This window comes from Lepidochelys kempii, chromosome 6, assembly GCF_965140285.1.
Source record: "Lepidochelys kempii isolate rLepKem1 chromosome 6, rLepKem1.hap1, whole genome shotgun sequence".
NCBI lineage: Eukaryota > Metazoa > Chordata > Testudines > Cheloniidae > Lepidochelys > Lepidochelys kempii.
The window spans coordinates 8,536,124-8,558,130 of record NC_136385.1 but is presented as its reverse complement, the minus strand read 5'-3'; the positions used below and the strand labels follow the sequence as shown (position 1 = coordinate 8,558,130).

Here is a 22,007-nt window from a genome sequence, read left to right as displayed (position 1 = left end):
TTGTGGCAGACAAGAGTAAATGTTGACCACAGTCTTTGTCCTGTAGCGTTAGTTGATTTTTTAGATACACTAGGCCAAGGCCATTGAACACCTTGAAGATAAAGACCAAGATTTTGAACTTGAATGCTACTGCATTTCAACCTTGGAGGGTTCACCTGGTGCATAGGGAATGGGATTTTTTTAATTATGAGGCATTTGTGTTTCATCAAAGAAGAAAATCTTCTACAAAGGACCAGCTGTTGTGAAATCAGGTTTTCTCCAAATATTACTCCTGGAGGAATTCTGTACTACTGTAGGCATGCATAATTAATGAGCCATGCATATCTTTAATTTTTTGTGTAGAAAAAAAAGCTTCTGCCAAAATGTTGCTGCATTCCACCTTTTGCCCACCAGAGGGCACTGTGTCACAAGAACAGCAGCAGATACCCGCAGAAAATAATAATTACCACTGGGGGGGGGGGCACAGGAGAAAACCTTTTGTAGTGATAAGCAAGGTGGGCCATTTCCAGCAGTTATCAAGAAAGGTTTTCTCCCCCCCCCACTCCGCCCTGACTCTCCTGCTGGTAATAGCTCATCTTAAGTGAGTGTGTATGATAACACCCATTTTTTCATGTTCTGTGTGTACATAAATCTCCTCACTGTATTTTCCACTGAATGCATCCGATGAAGTGAGCTGTAGCTCACGAAAGCTTACGCTCAAATAAATTGGTTAGTCTCTAAGGTGCCAGAAGGACTCCTTTTCTTTTTGCAAATACAGACTAACATGGCTGATACTCTGAAACCTGTCAATATTCCTAGAGATTATTCTCAGATTTCTGACAAGCATAGGGTTGTCTGCAGCGTAGTTGTAGCTGGGTAGATCCCAGGATATTAGAAAGCCAATGTGGGTGAGGAAATATCTTTTCTTAGACCAACTTCTGTTGGTGAGAGTGACAAGCTTTTGAGCCACAAAGAGCTCTTCTTCGGGTCTGGGAACATTACTCCCAATGTCAGAGCAAAATGCAAGATGAAACAGATTGTTTAGCATAAGTAGTTAGCACATATTGTAAGGGACCATTCAAAGTAGAGTGGGCCATTAGCACCTCTGCAAACATAGGAAAAAAAGAGGGCGTTAGTGGATTACAGATTGTTTTAATAAACCATAAATCTAGTGTCTCTGTTCAATCCATGATGTCCATGATCCACGATTTGGTGTCCAGCAGAGTAATGAATGTAAGCTCCCTGGTTCTTCTTTTCACAATGCTGGGCAAGTTTCCTTTGAGGATTGGGACTGATAGGTCAGATATAGAGTGATTACTTTAAGAAAAGTGTTCACCCACAGGTGATAGGGTGTTTTTGTCTTTTATCATTTTCCTGTGTATATTCATTTGAGTGTATAGTGGTTATCTGTTTCATCCATATAATCATTATTCGGGCATTTAGTGCACTGGATGAAGTGTGCTACATGTGATAGGCATGTATAAGATCCTGGAATCTTGAAAGGTGTTTTGTGTGGAGTGTTGATCATGATAGTAATGGAGATATGTCTGCAAGTTTTGCATCTATTGTTCTGGCAGAGTCTGGTGCTGCTTTGAGTGGGTGTGTCCTGGTCTGTGGGGAGCTTCCTCTTGATGACGAGTGTTACCTGGGGTTTTCAGAACCCACAACAGGGGCAACTTAACTATTTCACTCCATGCAGTGTCAGGAATCAATCAATAGGAACACAGCAGTTCTGTCTGATCAAGGATTAAATGCAACTAAGTATGCTCTTATCTAACACTGCAGTTTATTAGATTTAAGCATACAGAGACATAAGCAATAGGTTTAGAACATCCCAGATATTTTTCCTAACATCTCGAATGGTATTGAGTAATTAACAGCAGGTTTGTAGTGGCCAGTTGCTCACCCACCAGGGAGAAAGGGTGTCAGAAAAAAGTGTCTCAAGATGGCTTCAGAGGACTGCTCCACAATATACTCTATTAGCTAATCTTTTATAACTAACTTCTACAAAACACATAGGTCATAATGACCCCAACTGGATCATCTCTTTTCTAACTTTCAGTCAACTTTTCATATCAGAGGTGCCTAGATTCAAAGTTTTCCAACCACCAAGGTTTTCAGTCTCAGTTGTTTACTTGTCTGTCCCCTCCTCCCATTCTGATTAGCAAAAACTATCAGCTAGATATGACCTCGCTTCTAAAAGCCTGTCTCCAAATTAACCCTTAACTATGTGGTGTTCTATTTCATTAATTCCTATTGGCAGAATGCACATAATATGGTTGCAATTAGTTTGATCACATAATGGGGTATACATATCCCTCAAACCAGGGCAACAATGAGTTTGAAGAGATTGTTTGAAGACCAGAAGAGATGATTCTTGAAATATTTCTTTCATGATGGGGTACCCATCGCGTATGGGGTGTAGTTGTTTACACCCATTGGTGGTTACACTAGCTTTACTGTATGGGTTCCAGTGCGGGGTGGTAGGTGACAAATAGGGGTATGCAGTGAGAAGGGGGTTTATTTCTGTACTGAAGCAGGTTCTCCTGGGGTATTTGGGTGGCCTGTTGCATGATGCAATCTACTTCTCTGATGGAGTGTCCTTGTTTGGTGAAGGTGGTTTTAAGTGAACATAAGAACGGCCATACTGGGTCAGACCAAAGTCCATCTAGCTCAGTATTCTGTCTTCTGACAGAGGCCAATGCCGGGTGCTTCGGAGGGAATGAATCAAAAAGGTAATCATCAAGTGATCCATCCCCTGTCACCCATTCCCAACTTCTGGCAAAGAGAGGCTAGGGACACCATCCCTGCCCATCCTGGCTAATAGCCATTGATGGACCTATCTTCCATCAATTTACCTAGCTCTTTTTTGACCACTGTTATAGTCTTGGCCTTCACAATATCGACAACAAGTGTGTTAAGCCAGGGATAGTCAATAGGCGGACCATGGGCCAAATCCGGACTGCGAGATGCTTTTGAATGGATCCCACAATGTTTTTATTTGTTTATTATCATTATGGGTTTCTCAATTTTTTTTTTCTTGGAGTCTGGACCTTGACTATACCTTGACCAAGAAATTTGGACCTTGACAAAAATAGGTTATCCCTTCATTAAGGTATATATCACTTACTTTCTCCTCAGAGCACATTCTGTGGTATCTGAGTGGCTTTCAATAACATATTTCTTGGTATGGTTGGGGTGGTTACTAGATCTATGAAGGTAGGTGTGGTGATCCATGGGTTTCTTGTATATGGTTGTCTGTAGGGTTCCATTGTTGAAGCTGATTGTGGTGTCCAGAAGTTGATGCTAGTGTGGGAAAGCTCCAGAGAGAGTTTAATGGATGGGTGGTGGTTGTTGAAGTTGTGGTGGAAGTCTGAGGGAGTTTAAGCTGTCTTCCCATAGGATGAAAATTTCTCAGGTATATCACTGGTTTCATGATGCACTTCTCCAGAAATTCTTCTTCAGGATGACCCATGAAGAGGTTAGCATATTGGGGAGCCATCCTAGTACCCCTGGCTGTTCTCATGCTTTGGACAAAATGTTTATTGTTGAAGGTAAGTCTATGACAGGCGAGGATGAACTGGATGAGTTTGGCTATGTGTTTGGGATGGATAATTGATGGTTGTCCACTGTCTTTTAAATATTTGGGGCAGGCAGCTATCCTGTCATTGTGAGGGATATTGGTGTAGAGGAAAGTGACATTCATTGTGGCAAGGATGGTATTCTGAGGAAGGTTGTTAATACTGTGGAGTAGAGTAGGGCTCAAATGTACTTGAGCCATCCAGCTACTGTGAGAGTGGACTGTCTGGAAAGACTCTTGTCTAGGCTCACAGCACATGCACGTTTCAATCTCTTTGGCTCATGAGTGTTTGCATGCAGTCTTCTAGAAAGCCAAAGGTTTCCTTTAATAGATGTTTTCAGTATTGCTTCCTCAAACGGGCAGTGAGTGCCACACACTGGCTGAAATAAATGCTGAGTGACTGAGATCAAGTAGGGGATGTTGAGCTCTGTGGTGCACAATCCCCTCCATTATAAGACTGCTGATTTTGCAAAATGCTGTGTTTTTGACGAGCTGTGTCTGGGGAACTCCTTGCTCAAATGACCCCAAAATTTGGGTCACTAACCCTATCCTGTTCCCCCATGAGACAACAAATTTCAAGTCAGTCCAAGTAAGCATGGAGATCTTACAGCACTTAGAAGAATTAACATTTAAGTAGAAAGGGCTTCTCAACCTAAACTAAAGCAGAGCTGGTGCTTCATTACAGAATCATAGGACTGGAAGGGACCTCGAGAGGTCATCAAGTCCAGTCCCCTGCCCTCATGGCAGGACCAAGCACCATCTAGACCACCCCAGACAGGTGTTTGTCTAACCTGCTCTTAAAAATCTCCAATGATGGAGATTCCACAACCTCCCTAGGCAATTTATTCCAGTGCTTAACCACCCTGACAGTTCGGACATTAGGAAAAATTTCCTATCTAAACTTCCCTTGCTGCAATTTAAGCCAATTGCTTCTTGTCCAATCATCAGAGGATAGGAAAATAATTTTTCTTCCTCCTCCTTATAACAACCTTTTAGGTACTTGAAAACTGTTATCATGTCCCTTCTCAGTCTTTTTTTTTCCAGACTAAACAAACCCAATTTTTTCAATCTTCCCTCATAGGTCATGTTTTCTAGATCTTTAATCATTTTTGTTGCTCTTCTCTGGACTTTTTCCAATTTGTCCACATCTTTACTGAAATGTGGCACCCAGAACTGGACACAATACTCCAGTTGAGGCATAATCAACGTGGACTGGAGCATAAGAATTACTTTTCATGTCTTGCTTACAACACTGCTGCTAATATATCCCAGAATGATGTTTGCTTTTTTTGCAACAGTCTTACACGGTTCACTCATATTTAGCTTGTGGTCCACTCTGACCTCTAGATCCCTTTTTGCGGTAATCCTTCCCAGGCAGTCATTTTCCATTTTGTACATGTCCAACTGATTGTTCCTTCCTAAGTGGAATATTTTGCATTTGTTCTTATTGAATTTCATCCTAGTTACCTCAGACCATTTCTCCAGTTTGTCCAGATCATTTTCAATTATAATCCTATCCTCCAAAGCACTTGCAACTCCTCCCACCTTGGTATCGTCTGCAAATTTTATAAGTGTACTCTCTATGCCATTATCTAAATCATTGATGACTGTATTGAATAGAACTAGACCCAGAACTGATCCTTGCAGAAGCCGACTCGTTGTGCCCTTCCAGCATGACTGTGAGCCATTGATAACTACTCTGGGAATGGTTATCCAACCAGTTATGCACCAACCTTATAATAGCTCCATCTCAGTTGTATTTCCCTAGCTTTTTAATGAGAAGGTCATTTGAGACTATATCAGATGCCTTACTAAAGTCTCGATATACCACATCTACCGCTTCCCCCTATCCACAAGGCCATCACCCTGTCAAAGAAAACTATCGGGTCGGTTTCATATGATTTGTTCTTGACAAATCCATGCTGACTATTACATATTGCCTTATTATCTTCTAGATGTTTGCAAATTGATTCCTTCATTATTTGCTCCATTATCTTTCCGGGTACAGAAGTTAAGCTGACCGGTCTGTAATTCCCTGGGTTTTTCTTATTTCCCTTTTTATAGATAGGCACTATATGTGCCCTTTTCCAGTCTTCTGGAATATCACCCATCTTCCATGACTTTTCAAAGATAAGAGCTAATGGCTCAGATATCTCCTCAGTCAACTCCTTGTGTATTCTAGGATGCACTTCATTGGGCTCTATTGACTTGAAGACATCTCACTTGTCTAAGTAATTTTCAACTTGCTCTTTCCCTATTTTGAACCTACCCCATTTTCACTGGTGTTCACTATGTTAGGCATCCAATTGCCACCAACCTTCTTGGTGAAAACCGAAACAAAGAAGTCATTAAGCACGTCTGTCATTTCCACATTTTCTGTTATTGCTTTTTTGTCTTCATTGAGTAATGGGCCTACTCTGTCCTTGGTCTTCCTCTTGCTTCTAATGTATTTGTAGAATGTTTTCTTGTTACCGTTTATGTCTCTAGCTTGTTTGATTTCCTTTTGTGCCTTGGCCTTTCTAATTTTGCCCCTACATACTTGTGTTGTTTGTTTGTATTCATCCTTTGTAATCTGACCTAGTTTCCACTTTTTGTAGGACTCTTTTTTTTATTTTTAGATCATGGAACATCTCCTGGTTAAGCCAGGATGGTCTCTTGCCACTCTTCCTATCTTTCCTGTGCAGTGGAATAGTTTGCTCTTGTGACCTTAATAATGTCTCTATAACACATAATAAATGGGTTAATTTTTTATCAGGTCCAAATACCCTAACACTGCACTGGAGACATTACCGTACCAGGACTGGCCTGGAGGTGTCTTCGCATTAGCTCCCCATGTTGCAATGTGGGTAAATTTGCTTTGTAAGTAATGACAGTACTCACAGCTCCCCAAAAGGACAGAGGAAGTAGCGTGAGTGAAGGGACTGATTTGGTCGCTGGGAAGTAAGCAAAGCCACAGTGCTGTTAGCTACACCTGTAAAAGACATGTCCCAGCAAAGAGATGGAGGAAGATATGAAGAAAATCAAAAATAAGTCTTCCCAGAAGGTGTAATCTGCACTGACTGCTGAAAGGGAAATAAAGGGTCAGATCCTCCGGATGAGCCATTGATGCCCAGCACAGCTCAGGGTGAGGGGTGAAGGCTACCATCACAGCCACCTGATCCTCAGACTGCCAGGCACCAGTCTGATCCTGAGCAGCAGCTTAGAGCAGCCAAGGGATCATTCCAGCTTCTGGGATCACCACAGAGACAGGGTCCTGAGTCTATGCCCCCTCCTCCAGTAGCTGTGAGCTGGGATGTCATAGAGCTGGTTATACTGGAAGATTTTCGAGGAAATTCTCAGTTGGCCACTTAAGCCATTTTAAAGTGGACTTTGCACTGCGCTGAGGATAAGGATTGGGATCAAACAATGCAAACCAACCTAGTGGAGTTCAAAGTGGGCCAGAACTATGTTTTATTTGCATGGAAGTAATCCCATTGGCTTCATTTTTGTTAAACCAATATAAGTAAGAGAAGAATTGAATCCAGGATGTATAAGTCATCTGTTACTTACTGGGTACTGCTTTTCTTTAAATTACAAACATCAGGCTGTCTATGGAATGAGTAAACTGTATATAAAGTCACCATTTTCTACTCTGAAATTTTGGTTTGTTTTAACTTCCTTCTGCAGAAAGAAGTAAAGCATTTCAAGATGTTCTGTCCAGATTAAACCTGGAGAAGCACAGAAGCATCAAGATCAGGCTGAGGGATGTTTTGGAGATCTGCCCAGAAAGCATCAAGAACAGGATTCCAGAGGCATTAGGTGATTTACCTTGGCATTTCCTGAGGAAGGTCATAGCTCTGAATGGGACGGCCAGAAATACAAGCATTGGGCACAAGGCTCCTGCAGAAGAAATGGATGATTATGAGGAGAAACTGCATACTGATGGCAGTTTCTGTTTTAGTGACACTGAGATGAAAGTTTCTCTGCAATCTCTTGATGTTCTTTGTGCTGTTCTGCTTTGCTCAGTTTCCTACAGCAGGAGATCCTGTCCAAAATGTCCATGTGCCAGTTTGCCCTCCCTCTGGTGCTACCCACCCTCAACACCCCCAAGGGCACCCTATTACTGTGGGCCATGAGGGACATTGTGAGGAAGTGGAGGCCGCACTCCCTGGCAGAGAGCAGATGGTTCAGAGAGGAGAGCCTGGTGCTCACAGAAATGCCAACGATTTCTTTTGTGTGGATGGGGAGCTACAGCTTCTCCAAGTCCCAACTCCTCAATGAGGTTCTCAGCCCCTCCCAGCAGCACCATGATTTCTTTATCCATCGGGACATGGAGTCTGGGAACTTCCTTCAGAAAATCGCAGATGGGCTGGTTGAGATTTCCTGGTATTTCCCTGGGGGGACGGAAAATTCTGATCTTTTCCCAGAACCCATTGCAGTTACAAATTTGCATGGAGACATTGAGTCCCACTGGCTACAGTTTAGCTTTTTAACAGCGGTCTCCTCCGCAGTGTTCATAGTTACCGAGAGCATCGGTGAGAAAGAATACGAGCTGTTGTCATCTCTGAAAAAAACCAGCTCTAAATATTACTTCATCCTCAACTGCAAGAATAAGAAACCCAAAGAAACTCTGGGATTTCTTAATAAGCTGTCCTCAGTGTTGAAACTGAGCAAATCACTAGTACTGGTGAAAGATAGTATCATGAATAATGCAGGATTTGTGGAAAAAGGTGAAGTCCACCATAGGAACCATAGTGAATTCATCTCCGAAGACAGTGAGTTTGGGAGCCATGGCTGTGACGGCACGTGACCTGGGAATCCAGGTGGATGAGGAGTGTCAGGCATGTCAGTGTGCGAGGAAATATACTGAAGAAATCACTGCAGAAATAAGAGATGGGGCAAAATACAAAAGGGAAATGCTGAGCCTGCAAGGAGACCCATGGAAAAACTTGGCTAAATTGGAAAAAGAGATGTGCCTAATGAAAAGGCAAGGGGACGTGGCCATTGAAGACTATAAATCTGCACTGAAACAGAAATGGTTAGAGATACGTAGACAGCAGAATCAGTGTGACCGTACTAATGGTTTGACTAAGTTTATCAATGGAATAGTACAGTTGAATCCAGTGGAGAAACATTACTTTCTGAAATGGATGAAATTTAGCCTGGATAAAGAAGGGAAAATGGAAGAAAGCCAAAGACAATTCTCCCATCTCCCATGCACAGCAGCTGACCTGATGCTGGAAGGGTTTCCTGTGGAGCTGATCGATGGAGATGCCTCCAACATCCCCATGAACTGGGTAGTAGATGTTCTAACTCATCTCCATATCAGACTAGGGGGTAGATCCAGAATGGTGGTTATAACAGTGCTGGGAGTGCAGAGCACTGGGAAATCCACTCTTCTCAACACCATGTTCGGCCTGCAGTTTGCAGTGAGTAGCGATCGATGTACGCGAGGAGCGTTCATGACACTCATTAAAGTTACAGAAGCTGTTCAGGAGCTGCTTGGCTGTGATTTCATCCTGGTGATAGACACTGAAGGTCTGAAGGCCCCTGAACTAACAGCACTGGAAGACAGTTATCAACATGACAATGAGCTGGCCACTCTGGTGATTGGACTGAGTGACATCACCATCGTTAACATGGCCATGGAGAATGCCACAGAAATGAAGGATGTTCTGCAAATTGTGGTCCATGCATTTCTCAGAATGGAGGAAATAGGACAACAGCCAAACTGCCAGTTTGTGCACCAGAATGTCAGTGATGTGTCTGCTCATGATCAAAATATGAGGGACAGGAAACACCTCCTGGAGCAGCTGAATGAAATGACCAAAGCTGCAGCAAGGATGGAAAAGCAAAGCAGGGAAATGACATTTTCTGATATTATGGAGTATGACCCAGAAAAACACAATTGGTACATGCCTGGCTTGCGGCATGGAGTCCCTCTCATGGCTCCCGTAAACACTGGATACAGTGAGAGTGTGTGTGAGCTAAAGAAATACCTGTTTGAATTCATAGAGAACCGTTCACGGAAAAGAGCTGGAAAGGATATTCCTGATTTTATTGTATGGTTGAAGAGCCTGTGGAAGTCAGTGAAACATGAGAACTTCATCTTTAGCTTTAGAAACAGCCTTGTAGCTGAAGCCTATCACCAGCTGTCTGTGAAGTATTCTGAATGGGAATGAGGTTTCCGCAAGGAGATGTATCTCTGGATATCTGAAAAAGAAACTTTTATCCAGAATCAGCTGCCAGAGACACTAGAGGGTGATCTCTTTCACAGCTTAAAAATGGAAGCACAAGGGAAGCTACAGCAGGGAGAACAGAAGCTCTTGAATAACTTAGAACAGTATTTTAAAGGTGAAGCTCCAAATTTGAACCTGATAGAAAAGTACAGAGAAGATTTCAAAAGGAGCGCAAATAGCCTCAAAAGAGAACTTGAAAATTATTCAAGCAGTAACTGTGAGGAAGCAATTCGAATACGAAGAGGACAGCACAAGATAGACAATATCCAGTCTGGGTACAAGCAGAAAATTGAAGGGGAAGTTGACAGACTCTTGGCTGAATGCCGAAACAGAGAAGATAAACTAGACAATGAGAAACTGAAAAAAGAATTTGAAACGATGTGGCGAGAAACCTTGTCAGAGTTAACGCTCTGTACTTTACAGAAATGTCAAGTTGTTCAAGATATGGATCTCCAGCTGAGAAAGGATCTGAAGCACAGAGGGGGTGCTGTCAGACAGATACTGCAACATGCAAAAAGCCTGCTGGATTATAGAATGAAGTCTTTCACAATGAAGAAGGAATACTTAAACCTAAAATGGACCAGAGCAGTTGCAGAATACTTCTCACAGGAATGTTACTGTAAAACTGAAGAGCTTGCTCTATCTTTAATGACTGAATGCAAGAAATACATTGAAGAAAAAGTTAAATCCAAAACAGACTATGATGAAACCTATTGTGGAGAACTGCTGCATATGGTTAATGAGAGGTTAAAAGAGGAGGAGATTGAGAAACTTCACACTTCTCCTTTGTTTGAAGTTGACCTGAAGCTTCACGTTTGGGGGAAGCAGCTTGGGCATTTCAGAAGATGCATGAAGATTTTATCAAAGAAAATGATCCTCAGCAACATCTGGAGAAGCTGAAACCTCATTATTTCTCCATATTTACTGATCTCCATTTGGAAAAGAAAGAGAGCCAAACGAGGGCGAGGAATTTCTGTGATCAGTGTCTCAAACCTGCCCTGGTGGGTTATGTCAACAAAAGGCTCGGACTAGAAATAGTTGACAATTTTCTCAGCAGTGAACAGGCCCTTGAATACACCAGCCGAAGCTTCTTTCAGTTCTTTTTGCTAAAGAAGCTGCTGGAAGAGATGAACTTTGACAACTATGTGAAATAGATAAGTAACTATGAAGAGTTTGTCAAATCCTGGATACAGAGATGTCTGATAGACCACTATGGAGGGAAGGCAAGTTTGAGGGATTTGGAGAAAGGGATTCTATCCAGAATAATAAATAAAATCAAGGGAGTTCTGAAAAACTCCATAAATAAAAACAATAACACAGTTTCTGCCTTTTTAGACAGCTTTTGCAAAGAGCTGCAGCAGGACCTGGCCATTTCCAGCAATAGCTTAGTTGGAGTACAGTTTAAAACCACAGCAAAAATTGAGCAGCTTTCTGGTAACATTGAAATCTTCCTTCTGGAGCTGGAACAACAAATCTTAACCCAGTTTAATCATTTGGAACTTGAGACCAAACTCTCCAGCCTGCCAGTGAAACCCCAGGATGAGATCTTCAAGCGAGTGTTTGGCTGTGGGAAGCAGTGTCCGTTCTGTGAAGCCCCCTGTGAAGCAGGAGGCACTGACCATAAAGAGCATTTTGTATCAGTCCATCGACCCGAAGGGTTAGGGAACTTCAGGGATTGTGATTCACAAAAGCTTGAGCATTCCATATGCTCCTCTGATGTGGTTTCCAATCGTGAATTCCAAACTGCAGCCGCAGATGGGAAATTTCAGCCTTTCAAAGATTACCGCCATTACTACCCAGACTGGCACATTCAGACTGGTCCCAATATTGATGCTTCTGATTTCAGGAAATTTGTTTTCAAATCATTCAGTGACCAGTTAGCTAGAGCGTATGGTGCTAAAGCAGCAGATCTTCCAGGAGACTGGAAAAATCTAACTAAAGAGCAGGCGCTGAAGAGCCTAAAGGAAGTGTTTTACATGAAATAATAGACATGCCAAGAGTCTCTTTAAATAGGATACACTTCAACAAAACAAAACCCTTAATTTTAAAAAATGGAATATGAACCAATCTGACAGCCTATACCGTTTTTTAAATTGAAAACTAAAAAAAAAAAAAATCAATTGCAGGTCACTTCTTCCAGTTAGTGCAAGGCTGCTGCACAGGAACAGCCATACCAAAGCAAACTGATAGTCCATGTATCCCTGTGTCCTTGCTGAACCAGAATAACAGCCCATCTAGCCTGGTATCCCCACCTCTCTGCAGTACTGGATCAGACCAATCACCCATATAGCCTAGTATCCCACATCCTTGCTGTATTGGATCAGACCTAAAGGCCATCTAGCTCGGTATCTCATCTCCCTGCTGTACTGGATCAAACCAGTGATCCATCCTGTCTCTGACAGTGGCCATTACAAGATGTCTCAGTGGGAGGTGCAAGAAACCATCTAATGGAAATTGTATAGAAACGTTTTTAGAGGAGAAGCTTCTTCCTAACATAACTATGTAAACAGGGTCCGAATGAGTTCTCCCATGACAGCTAGCTGGGAGCGGGAGAGACTTTAGGAGGAAATTGTATTTACATGAACTCACCTACTCTGCCTAGATATCCAGCAGATATAGAGGTGTTGCTCAAAGTGATCAATATTGACTTGTGTTGGGTTACAGATCACTTTAGTACTGAATGAAGGGGTAGTGAAATGTTGTTGTCAGTGTTGTTGCATTTATTGTATAAGTAAAGGGGAGCAGAATTGTGCTTAACCTGTCTCAAATGAGGGGTCACCCTCAGCTGAAAGGACTCATTAAGCCAGGTGCTTGAATGCCTGACTCCTGCGAAAGTAAGAGGGGTGAGGAGAGGTATCTCTGCCAGGAGGAGTGAACTCTCCCTAAGGGTCCCTGGTCTGGTTTAACCTGTTTCTCCCCACTGTTCAGGAGATAGGGCCTTTTGTTATTTTAAGTGCTCAAAAGAGCTGACAATTACTTGTGGCAGGACAGCATTTCTGCCCAGCCTAATAGCTGAAAATCACTAAGGACTTGGCTACACTTGTGAGTTAGAGTGCATTAAAAGCAACCCCGGGCACCCTAACTCATGACCCATCCACACTGTCAAGGCACGTAGAGCACCTGGACTTTGTAGCGGGAGTGCCCCTGGAAATCCACCTCCACCAGAAGCATAATGCTTGGTGCATCTCGGCTGAAACGCCCCAGCGTCAGTGTGAACGAGGTGTTGCATTACTGCGCTCTGATCCGCCTCCAGAAACGTCCCCTAATCCCCTTAAGTCAAGTGGCCACTCTTGTCATTGTTTGGAATCGGCTGTAGGAATGCGGATATGTCCTTTCAAAGCGCCGTTTCTGACAGCTGGAATGCTTATCTGCTCTGGGACAAAGCAAACCATTACTGTGGAATGTTGCTTGAGAGGCAGGAAGAGGGGAGTCTGCTGCTGTCTGAACTTACAAGACAGCATGCTGACATGCTCTCATCCCCCCCCCAAACCCACTCTCTCTCCCCCCACATACACACAACACACTCCCTGTCACACTCCACCCAACACCACCCCATTTGAAAAGCATGTTGCAGCCACTTGCATGCTGGGATAGCTACCACAATGCACTGCTCTGTGGCCGTTGCAAGAGCTGCCGTTGTGCTGGCATTGTGAACACACAGCAGCGCTTTCCCTGCAGCGCTCTCTGAGGGGCACTGCAGCTCCTGGAGCTGTACATCTGACAGTGTAGACATAGCCTAAGTTACATCAGTGAAACTTTCTTTATTGAAGACAAGGGCAGATTCAGGACCTGAGTATTACATAGTAGGAAGTAATTACTTTAGAATAGGCTGTAAACACAGATAAATGATTGGCATGTATGTTGAGTGTTTAAACTGAGTCTCTCCCCCCCAAATAAGAATCTGTTGAAGACAATTAAACTGCTATATTTAGAGCATGACTGTCATTTACTCTCCCTATTGTGCATTAAGAAATTAGTATTCTTGTTTTAATGTAATCACGCATAAGAAACAACAGAAAACCATTTACAGTTAAACAAAATAAACTTGGGAACAGACTTTTTTGTGGTGGCTTATTTATTTTGAAATGTTGCCTTGAAACTTTTTGTTTTATTTAGCCCTGAGAGGAAGGATAGTGGGTGAGGTCAGCAAACATTTCAGGAGATGTGATGCTTCCAAAGTACAAACCCAAGATCCCAAGCAATACAGGACCCCTTAACATTTAAATGAGCCCTTCTGAGAGGCCTGATGCTGATAAGAACGACTGACCTCATGAAAAATGGGCTTTGTTTTCTCATTTAAACAGTGAGAACATTTCATGGAGCCCTGAGCTCTCACTTGGGGAGGGGGTGGGGGGGTGGAGACCCAATGCGGCACAAGTTAGTAACCGCTGTGGTGGGATAGGCAGGGCCAGCTGTGGAGTCAATGGAGCAACCCCCAGGTGAAGCAGTTCAACCCCAACCCAAAGACTGGATTTTCCACAGTTACAAGGGAAATTAGATAACTATACACACATACACACAAACAGACCGAAATATGTAGGGTTAGAAATCCCCAGTAACAACACTGATGGCCCAAACTCTCTGTAGTGACCCCAACCCGTGACACTCCCTCTCTGTGTCCCTTCTCGGCAGTGGGGCTGTGAGTGTAGCTGGATTGGGCAGTGGCTCCGTGTACTGTCCCACGGGGGAATCTCTTCTCTTCATTGCCACATGCCACGCAGTTGCCGTACTCTATCTGTCAGCCCAGCTGCTCAGTGGATTTGCCCATGTCACCCGGTTTCAATTGTTCCTTTCCACATAGAATCATAGGACTGGAAGGGACCTTGAGAGATCATCAAATCCAGGGGTTCTCAACCTTTTTCTTGCTGTGGCCCCATTCAACATCCTATAAGAACAAGAGGGCCCGGCAGGGGGTAAGCGTGGGCTCCAGGCCAGGGGGACACACTTGGGCATAGGCATAGTTTTACTTCAATTTTTTTTTGGTGGCGGGGGGGTAAGGAAGGCCTGGCATGGCTCATCCCAGCTCCACACAGCAGGGTCCAGGGAGGATGTGCCATCTCCACCCCCTGACTCGCTCAGGAGGGCACCCAGCTTGTCTGGGCTCTGGGGGGATGCAACCAAAAATGTAACTGAAAGGGGGGACTCAGTTCAAAAAGTTTTAAAACCGCTCAGGTGCGGGCAGGAGGTTAGTTAGGGGCTGTGTGAAATGAGGGGAGTAGCTCAGGGTACAGGGAGGGGATAGCTAAGGGCTGTGTATGGGCAGGGGGTAGCTCAGGGTGCAGGCAGGGGGTAGCTATGGGCTGTATGCAGGCAGGGGGGCTTCCAGTGCAATGCCCAGCTTCAGGGGCAAGTCACTGGGACTCCTGGCTTCAGCCTCCCTGCTGCTCCTGGCTTGTGGGGGAGGGGAGGTTTGTCGGCTCGAGCACCGCGTTGCTCCTGGCTTGGAGGGGGTGTGGGGACCCTGCCGGCTTCAGCCCCACCTAGCTTCTGGCTGTGCCACTCCTGGCTTGGGGGGGATGGGGAGGGCACCGCGGGCTTCAGCCCCGCGCCGCTCCTAACTAGAGCAGGGGGCCCACTGGCTTCAGACCCGCACCGCTCCTGGCTTAGGGGGAAGGGGGGGGCAGGCTTCAGCACTGGGGCTCCAGGTTTCAGCCGTGGGGCTCCGCGGCCCCCCTGAAAGGGCTCACTGACCCCCAGCTGAGAACCACTGATCTAATCCAGTCCCCTGCACTCATGGCATGACTAAGCATTATCTAGATCCTCCCGGACAGGTGTTTGTCTAACCTACTCTTAAAAATCTCCACTGATGGAGATTCCAGAACCCCTCAGGCAATTTATTTCAGTGCTTAACCACCCTGACAGGAAGTTAGCCATTGATAGCTACTCTCTGGGAATGGTTTTCCACCAGTTTTGCACGCATCTTATAGTAGCTCCATCTAAGTTGTCTTTCCCTAGTTTGTTTATGAGAAGGTCAGGTGAGACTGCATCAAAAGCCTTACTACCGTCAACATATACCACATCTACAGCTTCTCCCCATCCACAAGGCTCGTTACCCTGTCAAAGAAAGCTATCAGGTTGGTTTGACACGATTTGTTCTTGACAAATCCATGCTGACTATTACTTATCACCTGATTATCTTCCAGATGTTTGCAAATTTAGAGCTTAATTATTTGCTCCATTATCTTTCCAGGTACAGAAGTTAAGCTGACTGGTCTGTATTTCCCCAGGTTGTCCTCATTTCCCTTTTTATAGATGCCCATTTCCAGTCTTCTGGAATCTCTCCCGTTTTCCATGACTTTTCAAAGATAATCACTAATGGCTCAGATATCTCCTCAGTCAGCTTCTTGAGTATTCTAGGATACATTTCATCAGGCCCTGGTGACCTGAAGACATCTAATTGGTCTAAATTTTTTACTTGTTCTTTTCCTATTTTATCCTCGGATCCCACCTCATTTTCACTGGCATTCAGTATACTAGATGTCCAATTACCACTAACCCTCTTCTTGAACACTGAAACAAAGAAGTCATTAAGCACCTCTGCCATTTCCACATTTTCGGTTATTGTTTTTTCCCTCTTCATTGAGTAATGGGCCTACCCTGTCCTTGATCTTCCTCTTGCTTCTAACGTATTTGTAGAATGTTTTCTTGTCACCCTTTAAGTCTCTAGCTATGATCTGTTTTGTTCCTTGGCCTTTCTCGTTTTGTCCCTACATACTTGTGTTATTTATGTTCATCCTTTGTCGTAATTTGACCTAGTTTCCACTTTACGTACAACAATTTTTTGATTTTTAGATCATTGAGGATCTCCTGGTTAAGCCAGCATGGTCTCTGGCTATACTTCCTATCTTTCCTATGCAGTGGAATAGTTTGCTTTTAGGCCTTGTAGTGGGGCAACTGCCCCACTCCAGTAAAACAGGGGTTAAAAGCATCCCTGGAGAGGGCTGTGGCTGGGCTAGGCTGATTTGGGAAGCAGCCACAGCTGTGGCCAGCTCAATCAGGGTCCAGCTGGCCCTTATAAGAGGGCTTGGGGCCAGAAGTGAGAGGAGTATCACTCTAGCCCTGGAGGGAGAAGGGCTAGCTGCCTGGGAGCAATGTACCTGAAGTGGAGCAGTGCTGGGGAAGGGCAAAGGGAGCTGGGGAGCAGCAGCCTGGTTAAATCCCCAGGCTGAGGCCTTGTTGAAGGCCTAAGAAAGGTACTGGGGAGGCAGAGGGGCAGCCTGGGGATAGGCAAAGGCAGCAGGTCCTACCCCCTCGCCAATGATGAGTAGCCATTACAGACTGCAGTCTGCCCCAGTGAGCAGGGGCTAGATGATGACTGGCAGTAGCCACTGAGGCAAGGTGGGTTTAGAGGGTTGGGGGTTCCCCTGGGAGGGGAGACCCAGAGTGTGGGGGTACAGCTAGGGGGCAGCACCCCAAGGTAAAAGGGCACTGAGGTCCAGGAGGGATATGGGGGCCCTAAGGCAGGCAAGACACCAGCCTGCAGAGGGGGCTCCCAGTGCTGAAGAGCTAACTTCCAAGATGACCAGCAGGAGGCGCTATGCCGGTGAGCCTTCGCCTTGCTACAGGCAAGTAAAAATGTCTCTGGAAAACTGCTAACTCTTGAACTGTTTTTCCCTTTAGACTTGCTACCCAGGGATCTTACCTACCAACTCCCTGAATTTTCTTAAGTCAGCCTTCTTGAAAGGCAGCACCTTGCACAGACACATTGAATGTTGCCTGACATTATCAAGCTCTTTTTGAAATTACTCACAATCCACCCAAACAAAAGAATTCGGTGTCCCGGGCAAGTTTTCCTATCTCAAGTTTTTAGTCCATTATTCCAGGTCAATAATAAACACAGAGAACACGACCAATCCTAGTGTTGCCACTCAGGGCCTCCCACTCTCCAGGTGATCATTAATTCCCACCTCTCCCCATCCAATTCTTACACCTCACATATGGGCTCTGTCTCTCCGCTGCTCCCAGCACTGGGCTCTTCTCCCCTTCTGCTGCTGCACTGAGGCTCTCCGGCCTCCCTCCTTGGGGCGGCTCAGGTCTCCCTTCCCACAGCTCGGCCTGGGGGTGATGAGGCAACAGGTCTCCTGGGGCAGGGACGCTGCAGGGGCTTGGGTGACCAGATGTCCCAATATTCAGGGCTTTTTCTTCTATAGGTGCCTATTACCCCCCCCACACACTCTGTCCCGATTTTTCAAACTTGCTATCTGGGCACCCTAGCAGGGGCTGGGGCTGCAGTGCAAGCAGCCCCATCGTGCGAGTTCCCCACCCCAGGGCAGAGGGGCCCAGCTGGGCTGATTTGGGGGGAGGGGGGGCAGGGGGAAGCAGCAACAGTTCCTGTAATCTGACCTTTCCCACACCCTCCCCCCACAAATCTCCCCATGGGTCTTCTACTAACCCCTCCAAATCCTCTCTACTCCCCTGAATCCGCCTCCTGACACCCTGCCTCGCCCTGCACCTCCTGCCCTTCAATCACCCCCAAAAAGCCTTTTCCCCCTCCTGCCCCTCATGCCCCCTGAACTGCCACCTGCCGCCTCCTGCTTCCATCTCCTTCGCTTGCCCTTTGGACGGCACCCGCCCCATTCTGCTCCCTGCCCTGAAGCAAACAACCCCCCGCCCTTTGGCTTGATAACACCCCTCCCCTGCTCCAACCTCTGTGCCCCCAGCCCCAAACCGCATGGGGCTGGGAGGAGGAGAAAGTCCTTGCCTGCTAATAAAGCCAGTTTGTGCCCCACAGCCCTGCCTTGGGGAGGGAGGGAGTCAGCCTGAACTTCTCCCCCTCCCCAACACTGACCCCTGTAAACTGCCCCTGAACTTCCCCCTCCTCAACAATCCCCTCAACTCTGCCCCCCAAATCTACCCCGTGCCTGGACTCTGCCCCTCCCCCATTCTGGCCCCCTCCTCAGTCCCCCTAATGAGCCCTGTATGAACCCCCAACGCCCTCTGCTCCCCTGAACCCACCTCCTGACCCCTGCAGCCCCTCCTGCACCTCAGCCCCCCCCTGAACTGCCCCCTCCCTTCCCTAGTGACCCCCAGCTCCACAGGGTGACTCTGCTGTGTCGGTTTAACTGTCACCCCAGGACATGCCAAGCTCCCCTCCCCCCTTACAGCCACCTGGGCCCTCATTAGCCTCGGGGGTGGGAGCTAATTTGCACAGAGGATAATGGAGCAGCCAATCAGGGGCTGGCCTGGGTGCCGGGGGGGCTATAAAGGGCTCCTCAGGGCTTGCAGACCCCTGGGCAGGGCTGTGGCTGTGCTGGGAGCCCAGGCTGCAGGGTCAGGGAGGGGTCTGGGCCCAGCCCCAGAGCCGGCAGGGGAAGCGGGAGGCTCTGGTGCTGCGCAGGGTGGGGCAAGAGCTGGGTACAAGAGGCCCCAGTCACTGCAGCTCCCCCTCTGTGGGGCTCCAGGGGAGAGGTCTGGAGCATTTGTCACACGCTTGGGATCCCCCCTGTAAGGGAGGACAAACTGGGCTTCATTCATACCCCAGTCTCAGTCATAATGCTGGGGTAACAGCGGGGGCCCCTTTCATAAATCACCTCATTATTTTTAGCTCTTTGTTTCATGGGTTGCAAGCCTCCCACATTCTCATTCAGTGAAAGAGAGCCGTCCCCTCCTGCTGCCATTGACCCCCGTCTCTCTGACTGCTACCGATACGGCCTGGCCTGGGAATGTGAAGGAACGTCTCCGAACTGAGAGAAGACACGCTCAGAAACATACAGTCCTCTGTTTTGGAGAGCGAGAGGCTGGAGAGACACAGACACACCCTCAGTTCACTGATCTTTCATGTTAATAACAGTTTGAAGAACATCCATCCAGTCTAGAAGAAAGGTTTGCACTCTCCGAGCAGCTCAGCACAGGGGATGGGGGCGCTGGGGCAGTAAAAAGGCTCCAGGGAGCCCTGAACCTCGGTGGCTCCTGCTGGGGTGCCCAGGCACAACGGGGCACAGCTCGATAACTGCTGGGGTGGGAGAGGCTGTAACAGCACTGAGGGAAGCTGAATGCAGGGGGATTTCTAGTTAAAAGGGAAGTTGGAGTTATTACAGTAAATGTGTAGGGAGAAAGAAAAGGAGTACTTGTGGCACCTTAGAGACTAACCAATTTATTTGAGCATCAGCTTTCATGAGCTACAGCTCACTTCATCGGATGCATACCGTGGAAACTGCAGCAGACTTTATATACACACAGAGATCATGAAACAATACCTCCTCCCACCCCACTGTCCTGCTGGAAATAGCTTATCTAAAGTGATCATCAAGTTGGGCCATTTCCAGCACAAATCCAGGTTTTCTCACCCTCCACCCCCCCACACAAACTCACTCTCCTGCTGGTAATAGCCCACCCAAAGTGACAACTCTCTTCACAATGTGCATGATAATCAAGGTGGGCCATTTTGTGCACAAATCCAGGTTCTCTCATCCCCTCACCCCCCTCCAAAAACCACACACACAAACTCACTCTCCTGCTGGCAATAGCTCATCCAAACTGACCGCTCTCCAAGTTTAAATCCAAGTTTAACCAGAACGTCGGGGGGGTGGGTAGGAAAAAACAAGGGGAAATAGGCTACCTTCCATAATGACGTAGCCACTCCCAGTCTCTCTTTATTGTTGTGACACCCCCCCTCCAACAGGGCCACAGACCCCCCAGTTGAGAACCACTGTGGTAGAATAGATCCCTGTCAGCTGAAAGATCTGAGGCTTTGTCTTCACTGCAGAGTTAACCTGAGTTTTCTACACTCAGTTACTGGGCTTGAGTCAGCCTCTCTCACATGAGAAGAGCCGCACTGTGAATAAACAAAGGTCCTGCTGTTTCCAGACTGGCACTACACTCACTCAGGTGGGGCACTGAGACTTTTAGGAGCTCATCCCAATGCTCTTTGCCCAGCAGTGAGCTGAGCCACTGTATGGATTCTTTCCCAGTGGATGGTGGGAGAACTTGTCTGTCCTTTCTTGGGACACAGGGGGAAGAGTGGGAAGGCATTGGAGAATTAGAAGCACTCAAGTGCAGCTAGCGTGCATCCATACGACAGAAAGATCATGTTAGCTGGTGAGTTGTGCTAACTTAGGCTTTAGCCTGTGCCCCGAGGGGCCAGCTCACTTGAGTTATTAGCAGCACATCTTAAGGGTTTTTCTGTGTGGACAGGAGTCGAGTTAGGGCAATGCATAAGGTGTAGCTCGAGTTAACTCGGCATCTCCTTTTGAATCTGAGCGATATTATCTGCAGAATACAATGAAAATAGTTCACTCTCACAAGCCCCATTCACACCTGGCAGTGCCAATCTCTTCTAACCATGTTCACTGCCACTACAGAACAAAGGGCGATAAGAGGACATTGTCTTGGGGAAGGTCTGTCTCCTCCGGCTCTCTGGTTTGTTGAAAGTCTAATTCCAACTCGGGATTTATGCCACCTTTCTCCCACAGCTTTGGGGCTCGCAGAGTCTGTGATTCCTGATTTAATACCTCCATCAAGATAAACAGAAGAGAAATAAGTTATTTAATGACTAATTCTCTTCAATCACATCCTGTTTTGTATGTGTTTGTTTTATTCAATACACTGCACCTGCCGGCAGGGCCGGCCCACAACATTTTGGCACCTCAGGCATTAGGGTGACCAGATGTCCCAACTTTATAGGGCCAGTGCCGACTTTTGGGTCTTTTTCTTATATGGGTTCCTATTACCCCCCCACCCCCTCTCCTGATTTTTCACATTTGCTGTCTGGTCACCCTATCAGGCGGGGAGCTCAAATGACACCCCTATGCCCCCTTGCTTGGGCCAAAACTTTGAAAGGTCTCAATTCTGCCTTCTTTCTGTTCTACTCCGCCCGTGGTACTGCTCTGCTACCTACCCCAATAAAGGAGAACTAACAACTTTAAATGTCTTGTTCAAAAATTGTCAGTACACTTTACTATGCAGACAAGAAAAGTTACATTTGCTGTTCAGGCATTTGAAAGTTAACACTGGCATTTTGATGTTTGAATAATCAAAGTGGTGCTTCCGTGCCTTCTTAGTTGCAGAGATTTGAACTGCTTCTGCTTCCTGAAGGTCCACAGTCTGGGCCAACTCATACTCTATTGAGATGGTTGCAAGGCCGACTAGCCTCTCCTGGGTCATTGTGGAGCGTAGATGTGATTTTACTAATTTCAGCTTGGAGAAGCTGTGTTCTCCACTGGCAGCTGTTACAGGAAGTGTTAGAAGTATGCACAGAGCCACAAAATAATTTGGAAAGATGGTGGTCATCT

General features: G+C 46.2%; 2 pseudogenes; both read left to right on the top strand.

Moving 5' to 3' along the window:
• The first annotated feature begins 3,517 nt into the window (after nucleotides 1-3,517).
• On the top strand, nucleotides 3,518-11,762 carry LOC144930642 (up-regulator of cell proliferation pseudogene; annotated as a pseudogene).
• Nucleotides 11,763-17,295: 5,533 nt separating this feature from the next.
• LOC140912933 (up-regulator of cell proliferation pseudogene) overlaps nucleotides 17,296-22,007 on the top strand; it is a 124,690-nt pseudogene continuing 119,978 nt past the window's right edge.